This window comes from Molossus molossus, unplaced genomic scaffold, assembly GCF_014108415.1.
Source record: "Molossus molossus isolate mMolMol1 unplaced genomic scaffold, mMolMol1.p scaffold_m16_p_5, whole genome shotgun sequence".
In the NCBI taxonomy this organism is placed as follows: domain Eukaryota; kingdom Metazoa; phylum Chordata; class Mammalia; order Chiroptera; family Molossidae; genus Molossus; species Molossus molossus.
The window spans coordinates 22,918,274-22,936,219 of NW_023425388.1; the positions used below are offsets into that span (position 1 = coordinate 22,918,274).

At 41.7% G+C, this 17,946-nt stretch overlaps 1 protein-coding gene across 21 annotated transcripts in view; it reads left to right on the forward strand.

The window, feature by feature from the left end:
• Nucleotides 1–17,946, forward strand: part of MBNL1 (muscleblind like splicing regulator 1) — a 193,473-nt gene that overhangs the window by 21,934 nt on the left and 153,593 nt on the right. For 2 of the 21 annotated variants that reach the window (XM_036242641.1, XM_036242647.1), the window contains exon 1: nucleotides 1,367–1,554. The exons of 3 other annotated variants lie outside the window; for them this stretch is intronic. The gene's annotated coding sequence lies outside the window, so the exon portion shown is untranslated. Of the gene's footprint in view, nucleotides 1–940; nucleotides 1,555–3,984; nucleotides 4,004–17,946 lie in introns of those variants that run through there. 16 more of the 21 variants (XM_036242618.1, XM_036242624.1, XM_036242625.1 and 13 more) reach the window with 11 other exon arrangements.

Genomic DNA, 17,946 nt, shown 5'->3' on the forward strand with positions numbered 1-17,946 from the left:
AGCAGGTAGGGAATGTCCCTCCACGTTCTCCGAGAAAGTGCCAAGGTCTTTTAATGTGCTTCAACTGCGTGTGCACTGGGTAGTTTCTAATAATTAACACTGAGAAGGGGCACCATTTAATTAATTAATTAGTTGCAGAAGGGAGCAATATGCAATATTAAGTCAGTGTTTTGTAGATCTAGCCAAGGGTCAAGAACTCAAGTTGTTACTAATGCCTCTGGACGTATTTCTGCACTTGGGCCTATTTCATGCTGTTTTTCCCTTCCCCTTCTTAAGTTGGCCCCACCCTCTTTAACGCAAGTGAACCAAATTGTAGGAAGAACATGGAACCACATCTACCATCTTGTTCCACATTGTGTCCAAACCTGGGACAAACGTTTTCAATCGGAATCACTGAACACGTTATCAACATTCCTTAAATTCAAAGAAAATTCTACCCCACCAGTCTCCAAAACTTGATCACACCACGTTAGTCCAGGATTCTTTCTTGTCAAAGTGAAGCCAAGTTACATCTCATGATACACTCAGTGAATTATGATTTGGGGCTGTGGTTTCTTTTGTGCCAACAACACTATGACGTTTTTGCCTTGGAATATTCCAGAATTTCAGAAAATATTTTATTTTTTAAGGGGGAGGGGCCTCTTCTTTGGATAACGCAGGGTGGGAAAGAGGGGTTTTACCTTCCGAATGTTATTTACAGACTAGACGGGAACTAGCCTGTGTGGGTGCTTGTGTGACCATCCGCTTGACTAAGGAATTCCAAAACTGTGGACACCGTGTCACTCGACACAGACACACACTGGCGGTCGGTCTTGCAGATGTTTTTCCCGCCTGTGAGCCATCCAGGTTCAAAAACCGTGTGGTGCATTTTTCGGGCGGCAGCCCCAGTAGATCCTGCTGTTTCATCCACATCCGAGTCTCCCCTTCAGGCTAAGCTTGTCGGCCTCCTTCCAAAGCCCCGTCCCCGGGCCTCACGTAGAAAACGAACCGGGTCGCCCGCCCAGCTGGTCGGAAGGAGCGGAGGTCGCAGGAGCGCGTCCCGCGGGCACCCCGGGAGGTTGCATGTAGAACGCGGGAGATGGACGATACCACCGGCCGGCGGCGGGGTGCACCTCGCCAGCGCCGGCTCGGCTGGCCTTCCGCTCCCCGCGCCCACCCGCGAGGGGCGCCCACCGCCCGCCGCGGCCTGCGCGGGGCGGAGGGCGGCCGGGCGGCCCCGGGGACGGCGCGCGGCGGAAAGTTTCCGCGCGCTGTTCCGGCGCCGCGCGCGTTCCGGAGCCGGGCGAGTCCGCCCCGGGCTTCCTGGTGGGGCTGGGCGCGCGGGGGAGGGGCCGCGCAGCAGCAGCGGAAACAGAGCTCGGCGATAAGAGGCTGCACCGCGACATGCAACAGCCTTTTCACTGCAGCTGAATGAGTTGTGGCGCTCACAATGCTCCCGTGACCGGGCACTGACAAGTTCAATTTTAAATCGCGGGCCTCTCGGAATCAGGACTCCCACAATGCCTTGGGCACTCGCTCGGCAGTCGGGCTGCCTCTGAAAAAAACATGTGAGAGGTAAGTTTCCACGTTCGCAGTTTGCCTGCGCTGCTCGGCTGCTCGGCATTGTCTGGACGCTCGGGGGGCCGGACGGGCTGGAGGAGGAAGTGCGAGGAGGCTCCGGGCTGCGGCTGGCGGCGGCGGGCACCGGCTCCCCGCGGCCGCCTCCCCGATCGCAGGGCTGGGGCAGCGGGAGGCTGCAGCTGCAGCCCGGCTTCAGCAGCCCGTCCCTGGGCGCTGCGGACACTGTCAGAGCGCAGCCAGCTTCCAACTTGGCAGCCTAGAAAGAGAGAGGTGGGGTGGGGTGGGGTGGGCGATAAACAGGTGCGTGCAAGAGTACTTGCAACTTAATGACCTTCGTCGGCGTAGGTGCGAGCCTATCCGACGGGAGCCACCGTTTCTCCCGAGAGATCCCACATCCCTGTCCCCGGGGCTGCCATCCAGCCCGGTTTGCATCTGGGCCAAATATGTGCACGCAAAGGTTAATTCCCTGCCTGCTACCCATAAATTACGCATGGCATGTTTAGCTGGGCTTCCTTATATGGAGAGTGCTGTATTTCAGTCCAGTTTGCCTTTTTGCCAAGTTTACAGGGCGGAAGACGCCCTGCATGAGAGGGCTCCCCCCCCCCCCCATCGTTTTGTAGTGCGTCACTCAGAGCTGTAAGAAAAGTAAGTATAGACCCGTTCTGGGTGGAGCCGCAGTTGGTCGGCTGAATTGCTTCCATGAAAGGTTGAAAGGAATGGAAAGTAGTTAGTACTTGGGTTCAGGCTTTTAGACAAAAGCAGGACAAATATGTACAGCGTTCCCCCCTCCCCCGTTTTTTTTTTTTTTTTTTTTTTCAAATGGAGCCGGAATCTGTTATTGGTAGTAATGTGTCATGTGAGAATACTTTGATTCCAGAGCCTGTAACACGAGCAGGTATATGGTGGAGCTTCTGCGTGGCCCTCACACAGCACTTTACAACTACAGGGGGGTTGCCAGAAGAGTAATTGTGTTCTCAAGTCTCTCCCGGGCCCGGAGAATATGCGGCTGCCGCGTTTCTGGGGTGTGTTTCCGTGGAGTGGGCTTCCCTAGGATTCGGGTTGAGTGAGAAGCTGCCTGGAGGGTTACTGCCACTGCCTTTACTCTGGGTGCCCACCAGCTCCAGGCACAGCGATAGCACATGGAAGGTAAACGCTGCCGTGGTCCGAGGAATTTCTTAAACAAATTAATACGCTGAGAGAGAAGTCATAATGAATGCCTTTGGATTTGCAGGCCCTCTGCAACGTGCTTTGAAATACTACACCGGTGGACACAGTGTTCCTCCCTCCTGGGCTTGAACACAGTGTCTGTTTATACACAGGGGGTATTTAACACATAACTATTCTAAACTAGCATAAGTGATCCACGCTCCCTGTTATCGCTGTGTGGGTTCCTGAGAGCGTTGGTGTGTCTTCTTGTCTTGTTGAGATAAAATATTATCACTGCGACAAGTTAAAATGAAAGTTGAACCACCATAAAATTCATCCTGAGAATATTTCGTTCAAAACTTAGAATGTTGTTATAACCAGAGACATTGAATAAAGTTACGTTGTAGTCCGAGAAAGCACGTTGTCCCTTGTAATCTCTGCTTTATGAAAGTTGGTGGCCAGTACAGCTCAGAACTGTGTTTTGGGAACCTCCAGTGTTCTGGTTTGCATCTGTATTATGTGTTTGCATGGGAGTGAACGTTTTTTTGATTAGTGTGTTGTTCGAAGTTCGCACAAGATGTAGACATAGTTTTTAGTTTAATTTGTTTAATGGGGGGGGGGGCTCCTCACTGACGACTACAAAAGTGGCCTTTTGTGCTCTAGGGAACAGGTTGGGTCAGCACCAGAAAACCTGTTCATCCATCCATCCGTCTGTAATTACAGTGTCATCTAAGACATAATAGTCAGGTCTTATTATTACTAAGAGACTCAGAAAACTTCACATGTGCCTAGTTTAATTTTTTCCTTGTGTATCTAAGAACCCAGTTGTGTGCAGATACACAATCAAGTGTGAGCCCCTCTGCAGCCAGGCCAAGAGAGAGTCCAAAATGCTTTATGGTTTGAGATATTATGGCGTGTGTTTACATTTTCACATTTGAGGCAAACTTAGACTCCAAGTTGAATTCATTAAATTTTGATTCCAACATTCTGTTCTTCCTCTGGGCACAGAATTCCTATGAAATGAAACACTGGGTTCTGTTCCAGAAAAAGAACAGAATATCCCAAGGTATCTCCTGGGAGGAGTAGGGGTGGGGACAAAGGGTAAAACTGTGCTTCTCATTGAGAAAGGGTGGGTACTGCATTATATAAAATTTCCTATCTTCATTGTAAGCAAAAAAAAAACCGCCCTTGCATTTATCATTGTCACCATACATTAGGCCAGTATTGGATGTATCTATTTACGGAAACAGAATAGCTTTGCTGTACCTTCTGTTTTCTGCTGTTAGAAGATGCTCAGGTGAGAGTACATCTTAGGTCTTGCTTGGAAGAAGCTGAGAAGAATAGGTAACTAGGGTTTCCTATACTTGAAGGAAAAGGCATCAGAGTGGGCAGTAGATACGTGGGTCCGGGAAGGGGAAGAAGGAAATGAAATGCATTTACTTAAATGTTTGGCTCAGTGTAAAACCCTAATAGCAATACCGATCATAGAAGATGTTTCACAGGAAGATTTTGAAGTGTGTGGCCTGTTGGGCCCCAAAGCTTCATATTATTGGAAATCTCGAATGTGCCGTCCAGTATAGTAGCCACCAGCCACATGTGGCTGTGAAGCACTTGACATTTGGCTGGTCCGGATTGAGATTTACTCTAAGTGTAAAATATATACTGGATTTTGAAAACTTTGTACGAAGGGAGGAATGTAAAACATCTGATTAATATTTTCATATGGGTTATAAATATGTTGCAGTGATAATATTTTGGATGTATTGGTTTCAATAGAATATATTATTAGATCATTTCACCTGTGGTTTTTTGGTTTGTTTGTTTGCTTGTTTACATTTTAAATGTGGCTATTAGAAAACTTAAAATGACTGTTGTGCCTTGCATTGCATTTCTGTTAGACAGGACTGTTCTAGAGTAAGGCCTGAAACAGTATTCGGGGAGAAAGCCTAAAGAGTTTGTTGGGCAAAACACAATAAAATAAACTTGTGTTTTTTCAAGCCATAGAAGTTTAATATATGTAGAAATTCCTCATTGTTCTTACCCATTGTAACCAAAATTTGAGAAACATCACCTAACATCTATTTTTATTTCCTTAAAACTACTATTTAGTTTAGAGATTTAATGGTGAGGTAGTAATAACACAGAAAAGGCTTATAATTAGGGGATGAGTGTTAACACCTCTCAGAGGCCAGAATAGAGTATGATTGCTACTTAGGAACATTTTAGAGACACTATAGTTATCATTGTCCCGAAGTTACCAAACATAAAGGAGGCACTAAAATTTATTTTAGAATAGAGCTTTCAGTAAATAACAATTACCTTCAAATGCTTAATATGTATTTTCCTTTGCTATGACTTTCCTTCCTTGGGAAATAAAAATACCAAATAAATCCAAACCAACTCCTGACCAAATGTTAATGAAAGATTAATGAATTCATGACGATGAACAATTTTCATCTGTAGGCAAGAGGACATTGCTTTGAATGTTGAAAAGGGAAAAATACGTTTCTGTGGTAATGTGATGGGCTTTGAAGAGTTCCTGTACACAGAGACGTTATCTTTAAAATTTGAACACATTCTTGAAAAATCATCTGACTGGTAAACAGCACAATGGCATAGGTCTTGGAAACATTCCTTTCAGATATTTTCATAACCGAAGTACATTTTGCCATGCACAGTGAGAGTTAGGCTGAAAAAACATGCAGTTCTTTTCTATCTATATAAAGTATGCTTACTTTTATTTCCCTGAAGGATGCCAAAGATATACGGGATGTAGTGTTTTCCTTTTTTGGGGGGGGAAGCAGATTTTATAGGGAACCTCAGAAGAGTTGCCTTTTGGCTGGTTGTCATCCTGACTCTGTCGCCCACTATCTGAGACATAGCTGCCATTAGTGTCAATTCATGTTTGGAGCACGAGGGAACCAGGATCCCCATGAACATTGTATATCATTTCTGATGAGTCATGGAGCACATTCACTAATGGTGGAGAAATATTGATTGCACAGCAGAGGCTTCAAAAAGAGCTGTTGACGTGATGTTACATGTCTCTAGACATTTTGTATTTTTAGATTTGAAGTAGTGAAATTGATTTGTGTTTGGTATTTTTCATATTATAAAAAAACACATTTTTGTAAGCATTACATCTGTATCCTTGCAGGAACATTTACCAAATACATGGTCACAGTTTCTATATATTATTCTTAGTTTTTTTTTGTTTTAATGATTCTAGTACATCTCTTTGATAGAATTATTCATGTTTAAAAAATTATATTTGACCCTTGATTTTCTCTACATGGAATAATGATATATCCCATTTTATTTGTTTCTGTCTTTTCTGATTATAAGAGAGCATTACCTTTACTGTGACCTTTCACCCCTCTATGGGGATAGATAACTCTCATCCTAGTATAAAGATAGTCTCGGGTGGGTGGTGGGAGTCAAGTTAAGTGACAGAAAAAATAGGAGGGCCTACGACCTGCTGTGGGGGAAAGGTTGTGGGGAAAAGCTGTGAGCCATGAGACTGAATCTGCCACATTGAGCGTTCTCCAACCAAAGACCCCCCATTGATATTTCTGTTCACCAAATTTTAGTTTCAAAATGCTTATGAATAGCTAATCAGTTCCTATAAATACTGTACTCAACTACATTTGTGTTGCAAGTCCAGTCTTTGTTGCAATACAGGAAGAACAAAAAAAGACCACATGGAGATAACAGGTTTTGAAAAGTGCAACACTTTGTAAATGTAGGAGGTGACATATAGATATTATTATCATTTAATTAGTGTATCTTTATATATTGCACTTTTGTCTATATGGTAAAAGGAGTAATGGACTTTGGTGGGGGAAGGGGCGCAGACAGCCTCACAACGTATACATTTTGTTTCACCACGCCAGATACAGCTAGACATGTGGCCTGTGAAAAACCATTTACTCTTTCTGTTCCTTCATTTCTACATCTCTGAAATTATAAACATATAAATAATAATAATAGAAGTTTCTACTTATTATACCTTTCGTTATAAAACAGCTCATCTAATCTTTTTAGAGCTGGAAAATAGGCCTTATGACTTTTATCTTAAAGATTAAGTAGCAGGACTAGACAATACTTTTTGTCGTTTGTAGAGCTGTGAATCATTTATTTTTTCTTTATTTCAATGTCCATATTTTAAACTTTTTTTTTTGTTTTGTCTCTAATGCTATATAAAGAATAATGAAGATGATAAGAACTATGGCAGTGATTTCTAACATTTTGAACTACTTTGTGTGTGCCAGATTAAGGTTTATGAATTAATTCCTGTGTTCTTCAGAACCACATGGGTACTATTAATATCTTGGTTTCACAGATGGGGAAACAGACACAGGCAAGTTCATTGCCCAGCATTACTTAACTAAAAGTAGCACCACACAGCCCCGAATCAAGGTAGTCCAGTTCTAGAACCCATGATGGTTCGTAAAAGAACAAAAACAGATGAAAAAGAAAATACTTGGGTAGGGTGCAGACAGGAGATTGAGACTCATCCGTGTTTTGGAATACTCTAGTCATGTTTTCCACAGCATTTGAGGAGACTGGAAGAATGGGTCAAAAGTAAGAGGATGGAGAGCAAGGGCATGTGCGGGTGTGGGGGGCGGTTCATAGGTAGGAAGGAATGAGGAATCAGGTGGGAAAGGGAGACTGCTGACTGCACTGGGGAGGGGACTGAAGGGCAGGTAGGAAGTTGGATGCACGATGGGGAAGCTCAGAAGACATTTCGCTAGGCAGGCAACCGTACAGGAGTGGTGTCTGAGTGCAGGTTCTGGAGGAAAACCAGGGCGCGTATGGAGTGAGGCAGAGACTGTAGATAGAGATGAGGGACTGAATGAGGGTAAGGATGGGAATGAAAAAGGATGTGTATGCTGGCGGGAAAGGGACAGGCTTAGGATCCGTAGGATGTAACAACGGATTAGATGAAAACATTAAAAGCGATGGGACGTATTAAAAATCATTTAAAAAATATAATAAGATTTGAAAAAAAACTTTTCATTAAAAATTTCTTACTTAAAACTTTAATATTATCCCTGTCTTTCATGTTGCTACTTGTGCAATCTTTTAGCTTAAAAGTACTATATTTTAGAATATTAGCAAGAGAAAACAAACACTTAAAATTATGTTGTATCAGGAACTGTGACCTAAGTAGATGATACATGTTAAATTCTTAAAACATTTCGTGTCAAGTTCTTTTAAAGCAGAGGAGCCGATGAACTATAGATCACCAAATTCTTTATCCCAAAGTAAGCATAGTTTCATCCTTAGGGGGAATATTGTTATTTGCTAGGAAACGCCTCACTGTGGGCCAGGCAGCCCTGGTCTTCCACTCAAGTTCATGCAGAACACCCGTGTGAGCAAGTCCCACGATGACCCAGGTGGCAGATGGATCCATGATAACACCGGTTTACAATGTGCTCAATGTGGCTGACGTTTATACCTCTCAGACCTTGCTATTTTAGGGTAGGTGTCAGTATAACCGGAGTATTCTTTTTCCTGGACATAAAATCCTTTTTCCTTAAGGTCTTCACATGCTTTTACAAGTAAACAGATTAATATAGTTTAAGTAGAAAGCAAAATAACAAAGATAGATTATGTTGTATTTAATATACACAGAGAAATTCCCATGAAATCAAGACAGCTTTCAAAAAAGAAAGATTTATAAATATTTACCACTTACTGTTAATTTAAATAGTCTATATCCACAGAAGATAATTAAAAAAAACTGCACTATTTATTGATCTTTAAATATAGTATGTTTACATGGAGCAAGAGAAAATAATATTAACAGTGCTTTATTTCACCTTGTATTTCTATGCCAGTTAGTATTATGTGAAAGCCATACTTAGTATGTCTTTTTCTTTTATTAGACATTCCCCCCCTTACCTGGATTTTGCCTTGTACTATGAGGGTATGATAAAAATCTGTTTTGCTATATTGTTACGATAATATTTAGAAACTGTTCATTTTTAGGTGACTAAGATTAAATAGTATTATAATTAGAAATTCTTCTTTGCCTTCTGTTCAATGGGCAAATTTTAACTAGAAGGACTTACTTCAGATCATTTTAAGACATTATTTGAATTTAATTGCTCAGACTTTTCAAAGAAAACTGCGTTTTCAACTTTGGTGGAATTCAGGTAAGGTCTTTGGTCTTAAATGCCCGCCCAGAGGGCCCAGAGGTGTGACGGGCACAGTGAAAGTGAGCAGCTGGGGATGCAGACAGGTTTTGACACAGCTGGAGTCCCTCTGAGGTATTGCATTACCTTCCCCAAAAGAATTTGAAATGTCCAGAACAATAATGGAAACTATTGGTAAAATATAGACAAATAGAATTCTGCATAATGCTCTCCGGGGGACCACATTTACCAAAAAATGCATGTGGGGAATGTCTTTCTCAGAGAAATACAGTTTTGAGGGTTGGATTTTTAAAGTAAGCATTGTTTTGGGAGCAATGAAGATAGGAAGAAATGGTGTCTGTTTCTCAGTGATGGAGTATAAAGTTTAAGTGCTGTGGCCTTTTCACTAATTTATTTTACGATGTTAACGATAAGGCGAGGCAAATCACTTCCTCCTTTGTGTTCTGCTAAATAATTCATTAACAGACATATTTTGAGCACCTATTAGAGTTAAGGGATTGTAATAGGTGAGGAGGTCCCAAAGGAGAATTACAGAGTTTAGATTCTTCCTTGACAGGTGGTTGGCTTATAATTGGGGAGACAGATGAGAAAGTGACACGTGCTTGACATGTATTTGGGGAGAAGGACAAGAAAAGTTAACAGTACAATTGAGCATTGCTGCTATACAGTTGGGTGCCAAAGGAGGAAATTCAAAGAAGGAAGGGACTTTAAAGAAGGAAGTGTTTGTGGAACTGAAAAGTCAGGGCACGCTGTGAGCTGGAGGTGACACTTGACATAGGCCTGGAGAGTGGACAGTCTTCAGAATCTGGAGCGAGAGTACGGACAGGTGGAAGTAATGAGGCTGGGTTCCATACTTACTGGAGTGTCTTCTGTACATGAGACATTGCTGGCCTCCGTTCTTGTGGGAGACACCATCTCGTAATGGTGCCAGACACTGAGGGAACAGACCTGTGTGGCAGGAACCATCATCCTCTTGAAAGAGGTAAGGAAACCGAGACTGAGAGAAGTTAACTTACTTGTCCAAATTCTCACAGCTGGTGAGCATTCCAGTTGAGTTGTAGCCAGGCCGTTTCTCACTTAAAAAAAGAGTGCATTCTTTATTTCCCCTTTAAGAATGTGCTAGGAATGAATGTGGTATAGTTGTGACTGAGTAATTTAAAAACTTCACCCATGTGACAACTGACGTTAAGTCAAGAAGGTATAAGTTTAATAGGCGGGCAGATAAACTTTTGTCTTTTTGCTTTAACGTTGGATTATAAATGGCATGTAGTGGGACAAATGCTTATAACCATTTCTTTGATTCATAAAAAGCAAAACACAACCAACTAGGCCTCAGCAGATAGGATAAGGGCTTGCAGTAGTGCGGCATTGCCTTTGGCCACTTGGGATCCTTTACAGAGGAAGCTTTGCAAAGTTCCAGAAGATAGTGAACTTTCACACCAATCATGGAATGCCAGAAACATTTCAGCAATACATGAGGGGTAACTTTGGAGAGCATGCTAAATTCATGTGTCATCCTCATGTGGTCATGTGATGCGTCTCTCTTGCATGGTTTTCATACACCGGTCTGTGCTCTCTGCCACGGTGCAGCGTAGCTTATGACCCGAAAAGATAATCTATTCGTTGGCAACTTGCTTTGTTGGACACACGTCATTTTGCTAACAAATTCCCCTCTTCGTAGTTATTTAGAACACATACCAAGTAAAATGATATATTGTTTAGAGAAGGACAGTGGAAGAATCTTATGCCATTGCTTTTGGCCTCAAAGGAAAGCACTCTTATGGATCGAATGTTTACTGCGTGCAGTTTTCCACGTGCCCCTAATCCTGCTGTGTCCTTCAGGGGGTGAAGAGGTGAGTAGGATGTGCCCCGTGTTCAAAGCCGGTTCCGGTGTAGTGATCGAAATATTCACAAGTCATGTACGAGCAAAACAAAGTGGGCACAGAGGAGCCAAGAATAGGCTGCCCGTGGGCAGAGTGTGGAATTTTCCTAAAACCATCCAGTAGACACATGAACTCTTTATAGATTTTGTATCTCAGAGGAAAGACAATGTCAACTGATAATTTATTAAAGTTTAGTATTTAAGACATTTATTTTTCTGTTTGAGTATTTGATAAATAAGCATGATTCAAACATAGCGTCATCCCAGACGAGACAGAAGAGAGATTCATTTATTTCTGCTGTTGGTACTTTTGGAGGAACGTGGGACATATAATTCATCTGATGCTCCTTCACGCTGGCTCTCTGATTAAGAGACTGAAACACACAGTCCTGGCTGTCAAGTGTCAGAGCCTGCAACGTTCATGTTAATAGAAAAGAAAAATCCATAAGCGAGAGGTGAGCTGCATTTAACTTCAATGACAAAGGGGTTCAAATGTGCACACGATGCTCTTTTCCCTCCAGCTTTCCAGTGTGTGCAGGAAATAAAGCTGTACTTTGTAGGCTAGCTTCCAAACTTCCAAATGCTAAAAGGACAACGCTGTGCGATCTGTAAGACCCCATTCCGCCGAGCAGGGTCTGTTCCTTGTGTCCGGATTTAACCTGCATTGTGGCTTAGAAAACTCAGAATTTTTATTTCATCGCTTCCCATGATTCATTTGAACTCATCAACCTTTACATAGACCCCACTGCATGAACAACTTCAGGATCATCCTTTGACTGAAATTTTCAAGAGAAATGAAGGTTGTCCTTCTGCTTTTCTGAAGTTTATGGCCTAAAGAAAAAGGTCCATCCGTGGTGAAATAACAAAAACAAAGCAAGAGCCACTGAAGACCAGGCCATTAGCAATCGTAATAATTATAAAAATAGCTACCTACATGGTAGGAACTTATTCTTTTATGGATGTGACCTTGCGTAGGTCATACACAGCCCTGTGAGGTTCATGTGTTGCTGCCCCTATCCAGTTCACAGGTGAGGAAATGGGGCCTCAGCAAGGTTAAGGTCAGTGAGCTTGCCCCACGGTCATGCAGAAGGTCTGTGAGTGCTGAGACCGCACCCCAGCAGCTTTGCTGTCCGCTTGCCTGTTTGTTGCCATCAGTACGGCACAGGTTAAGTACGCAAATACTCGTCGTCCTACCGATTTGAGGCCTAATCCAGGTGGGTGGGAGAAAGGTAAATGAAGGAGACGAGATGTGAAAGACAGGTTTGAAGCATTTGTGGGCATAGAAAAAGCCGAAGATGGAGCGGGCTTTGAGGAGTCGCTGGCTGGGAAAGAGGCGGTGTCAGATGGCCTGATCTGCCGCGTGGTTCAGGCACCTAATCCCTCTGTCCCGGCACTCGCCAAGATCAGCGGAATCTACTTTTAGACTCAAAATCATTACCACCTGTGAGGTTTCTGATGTCACTTGTGAATGACATAGCATTCTGCCAGTTGCGCAACTGAATGGCTTTGAGTTGTACATTGTAAGAAATAGCTTGAATCTAAAAAGTGTTGCAAATGCTCTTGTAATTGATTCAACTACATTATTGAAAGCGTTAGGGTAATGCAGTTCATTTCTGTCATCGTTGAAAAAGACGAATCTGTTGCCAACATTAAAATAAACATGTCACTGACAGTTGACATTTACTTGGAGATTTCTGATTATGTTTTTTCACTTTCTCCCCAAACCCTAGCGGAGTACTTAGAGCCTGCCTGTGTATGTCATGTGTGCATATATGTGTCTTACATATGTTGTACATGTATATTCCATGGAGGATCACGATGTAGTGCATACGTTATAGCTAAAAAATGGAACAGCGTACATGTATGAAGCTAAGGGATACAGTACCAACTAATGCGAGTTTGTAAATTTGCCTTGAAATACACTTAATATCATTTTGTAGTTCTCTGATTACAAGAAGGACTTGTGAAAATATTTATGCCATAGATGCTAAGTAGAAACAAAACAAGATATTCTGATATATATGTGTAAATTGAAATATATGGTGACTGTAAAAGTTATTAAGGCTTGAGATCACTTGATAGATAGTGTTATTAAGAACCTTAATCTGTGTCTTAATGAGTTGATTTTCATTACCGTCTTCTCCCATTGATTAAATTTCAGCCTATTCACACAGCAACAGTTTTGTTTTTGAATGACTTGACATTAATGGATTTAAGAAGATAGTTTTCTGTCATGTACCAAGAATTCTTCTGCATATATTTTTTTCTCCTGAATATTTTTTAAGAGCAATATTCCATGCTGATGTACTAATTTTGGGGGAAGAAAATTAAGCACCTATATTTCAGTTCACTAGTTCTATGATAAATGAAGTATAATTAAACATGCAGATTCTGCAGCATTCACTTAAGTATTAATTGGGGTACTTTTATATTCTATGCACTATGCTAGGCATTGATTATATAATAGTTAACACAAACAGATGCAATTATAAAAGTGCAATTATAAAATGTAGACATCTCTCACATTTTAAATTGACCATGGCAGCAATAATGACATTATTATAGTTCTTATTGCCACAAAATTTAAATAATCTTTTCAGTAATTAAAGAAATGTTATTTATAGATGTCAGTAAATGTTTATCCGAAAGCCTCTACCAACGTTAGGCTTCCTGTGTATGAGCAAAGTATTTTCATGCAGAAGTGTCACTTTATGCAGAGAATGACTGCTTTACAGTTTAGCAAAAGAAAGCGTATCACAATGTAACACAGAAAGAGAAGACTCAGTTTTGAGTGGCAGCACAATATTGTGAGTTGAAAAGGTCAGGCTAGTACAGGAGGCTCCAGTTTTGCCACTCAGTATCAAGCAGAATGCTGTGACAGCCAGGGCTGATACAGCTGAAAATATCTGCAGCCTTGGAAGCCTTGTGCATTTCAGAAGGTCATTTTGGCATTCTAGTAAGAACACTGATTCACAGGGAAGGTCGAACTGGACAGCCGGGCAAGAAGATAGGTGGCTGAACCCCACAGTTATACATTTTAGAGCAATTGTTAACTGCTGTGACTGGGTATCCTAATTCTATGGGGCCATCTTTCATGGAAATTTATAGAGGAGCGAGCTTTCCTTGGTGGATACATTCTAACTTTTCTTTTCTGAAACTTGCTGTTGCATCTACTATCTTACCTGGTACCAGGACAAATGTGGTTTGATTTTATGTATGTATGATGTATGCTACAGGCAAAAAGGACCCGAGTTGGCTTTCAACAAACAGTGAAGTGCACATAAAATAGGACTGTAAAAAAGAGACGTAACGAATCAATTAGAAGGAAAAGAGATGAAACAAGCACTTGAGATGAAATTGAGCACGAAATTTAACTCTCAGCTTTCTGGCAACCAAAATGAAAGCGTTAGGAAGTAGAAAAATCCTGAGTTTATTTAATAAGGTATCTTCATATCCCATACACAGTCTTATTCTTAGCCCTTAGCGTATTTGATTAAATATTCTGGCTCTGCCCTTGGGTGAAATCTTGGAATGGAGGAATTTCAGTTAATTGGGAAGTGAAGGCAGAATTCTTGCTGACTTGGGTCCAGCCCCACGTTCCAGCTGTATCTCCTGTCTTCCCAGTGCACGTGGTGCTCTAAACAGACCAGTTCCCCAGTGCACACGGTCTTTGCTTTTCCCTGTCCTGCCTTTGCTTTCTGTATTTCTGCAGTCTGGGTTGCCATTCCTTTTTGTCTGTGACCAAATGAGACTCATCCCTCTATGCCTACCTTAGATGTATTTTCTACCATGAAACTACCCCTGATACCTCTCTCTAATTTACCAAGCTTTATTGTTATCTCTGTTGTGTACTTCTCCCCTTTAAACATTTATTTTCTTTATTGATTTTTAGAGAGGAAGGGGGAGGGAGAGAGAGAGAGACGTTGGTGAGAGAGAACATCGATGGGCCACCTCCTGTATGCCCCCCACTGGGGATCGGGCCCAAAACCTGGGCATGTGCCCTGATCGGGAATACAGCTGGTGACCTCTTGGTGCATGGGTCATTGCTCAACCACTGAGCCATCTCAGCTAGGCTCTCCTTTTTTTTTTTTTTGTATGTGCCCCTCGCGGGAACCGAACCCGGGACTCTCTGGTCCGCAGGCCAATGCTCCAACTGCTGAGCCAAACTGGCCAGGGCTCTCCCTTTTTTTTATGTACAGTTATTTGTGGGTTGGTTTTATATCCCCGATTAAGCAGTAAATTCTTCAAAGCTGTATCCATGTTCCCCTCTGTGTCTGGGCTACAAAGAGGGTCATCAGTAAACCACTAATATAATCAATGCATATTTTATTTGTTTGTTTGTTTATTTTTTATCCTCACCCAAGGACATTTTTGCATTTATCTTCAGATAGAGCAGGAGAGAGAGAGGCGGGAAGAGAGAGAGAGAAACATCGATGTGAAAGGGACACATCGACTGGCTGCCACCCACATGACCCCAACCTGGCCGGGGACAAACTGCAACTGAGGTACATGCCCTTAGTGGGAACCGAACCCAGGACTCTCTGGTCTGCAGGCTGATGCTCTAACCGCTGAGCCAAACTGGCCAGGGCTATTTTATTTATTTTTAGTGAATATATTTATTCACTTAATAAGGTTATTGTCTGTGTTGGATGTATTTGGATTTAAAGAAAACCTTTCTTTTTCTAGGATAGTAGGGAAGAAAGAAAGATAACAAAAAAAACAAGAAGCACAATTAGAACAAAACCTGGAGTTCCCCCCCCCCCCAAGGAAATCTTTTGGGGCAATGGAGCTGGAATTGCAATTTTTAAAATTGTTTTGACTTTGGACTTTTATATTAGAAAGGAACTTAATATTTACTGTTTCTTGTGTCATAGGTAACTGGTATAAAAAGAACAGGTTTGGCACATGTAAAAGAAAGATTTCATTTATTCCATTTCAAACCCTCAGTGCTTTCTTTCTAATATACTTTTCTATGGTTTTAACAGCTGTCAAAAAAAGGAACTCTACATAGCTCAGAAATGTTTCAGATAGCTACTCCGTCTCATTTACTTCTTTTCAAATACCGATCTAGTGGCTGATATAGGTCAACCTTACTATATGTGTACTTGCTGAACATATCTTCAGTTTTATACTTTTATTTTTTTTTACTTTATATTTTATTTTATTTTATCCTCACCAGAGGACATTTTCCCCTATTTTGTTCAGATAGAGTGGGAGGATGAGAGAGAGAGAGAGAGAGAGAGAGAGAGAGAGAGAGAGAGAGAAAACGATGTGAAAGGGACACATCGAGTGGCTGCCTCCTGCACAACCGACCAGGGCCGGGGACAAACTGCAACCGAGGTACATGCCCTTAGCGGGAACCGAACCCGGGTCTCTCCGGACCGCAGGCCGACCCTCTAACCGCTGAGCCAAACCGGCCAGGGCACATTTTATACCTTTAGAGCAGACTTCCATTTTACTCACGTAGGTTTCTGCTGAGCCGGCTGGAGGCCCTCTAGGGAAAGCCCCGAAGCAAAGGTAGGCTCTTCTCGCTCCGAAGGCGGACACCACTAAATCATGCGCAGAGACCTCTTCTTCAACAGTTAATCTTTAAATTACTTACTGAGTAAGGAGAACCCTCTGTTACATTAATTACTAGATTAAAACTGACTAACATTCTTGACTAAGAAGAAGCTGATAGACGCAGTGTATAATTTTCACTTCTCTAAGTGTACATTATTAGTGTCCAGTGCACACTCCATAGACATACAAGGACAACAGCGTCCACTTCTCAGCTCTGCAAAGGGACCGTCTGTCTCCTGGAGAGTCTACATGCGAGGCTTGCTCCTTCCCTTACATCTCAGAGCAGACCGCAGTGATGCCATCCTGGCCCCCACTCCACCCCCGTCTCTGCTTTATGGTTTCTATTACATTTACAGTCGTTGTCATTTCCACAAAATTTGGCATTAAATTGTTAGCATGTGTCATGAATTACATTTCAGATTTGAATCAGAGGACCTGATTTTGGGTCCTAATTCTTCCAATTACCTTAGGGGCCTTGGGTGAGTCAGTCACTTAACTACACAAGCCTGACTTGACTTGTTCACGATGGGTAAGATGATACAGCCATTGCTTAGAGCTGTAACAACTGGCAAATTTTGATGAAGGAAATTGTATCGCAAACATACAATATTATATGCTAGTGTTGAACAATCACAGAATGGATGAGTTCTGGGGGGAAAATAAATTTTTTACTTGGCTGCTCCAGTAGAAACTTTTTGCTGAAGACCCAGAGGAACACCTTGCAGATTTTATACTTAAAGAGAAATGTAGCACAAGCCAACTTCTCAAAAGTTAATCTCTTCAAGGGTTACTACTTGATGAAAGACCGTCGTTTGCAGTTTTATCTAAAATAAAGTGGTTCTTATTGTAAGAAGATTAAAGCATTATTTAAGTCTTTTTTCCCCCCTATTAAGTTTAACACAGAGGTTTTATTTGAATTTAAATAAAGAGCTAGGTTTTAGTTATATATGAGAACATTATTTGACTAATTTCTATGTTAGGGTTTTTTCCTTATTCTGTTGGTAATACACGTACACACAAACATACTTATGTATCTACACACCTATACAAGCATTAATCCTTATTTCACATTATATCTATTCTGTTAACAATTGATTTTATCATATTGTAGTGATTGTGTAGCTGCTTAATTGATTTTTATCTTTTTGAAAAATAATTTTACTATGATAAATTATTATATATAAAATAAGGAAACTAAATATCACTATCTCTAAAGTATCATTTGTATGTGTGTTTATATATAAATGGTGCATTTGACATTTAAACCATAGGAATATAATAGAAAGGTTTTCTTTTAATTGATTTTAGAGGAAGGGGGAGGGAGAGAGAAACATTGATGTGAGAGAGAAACATTGATCGGCTGCCTCCTGTACATACCCTGATTAGGGATCGAACCCACAACCTGGGTGTGTACCCTGACTGGTAATCAAACTGGTGTCCTTTTGGTGCACAGGACAGTGATTAACCAACTGAGCCACATTGGCTAGGGCAGTAGAATGTTTTAAGATTGCTTCGTGATCACTCTTTGAATTTAACCAGTGTTTGCCTTCAGATATACTGGGGGGATTCTTTTTAAAAACAAGATGAATTTTGCCTGCAACCTTGGAGTGAACTGTTGAGCAGGACTATAACATA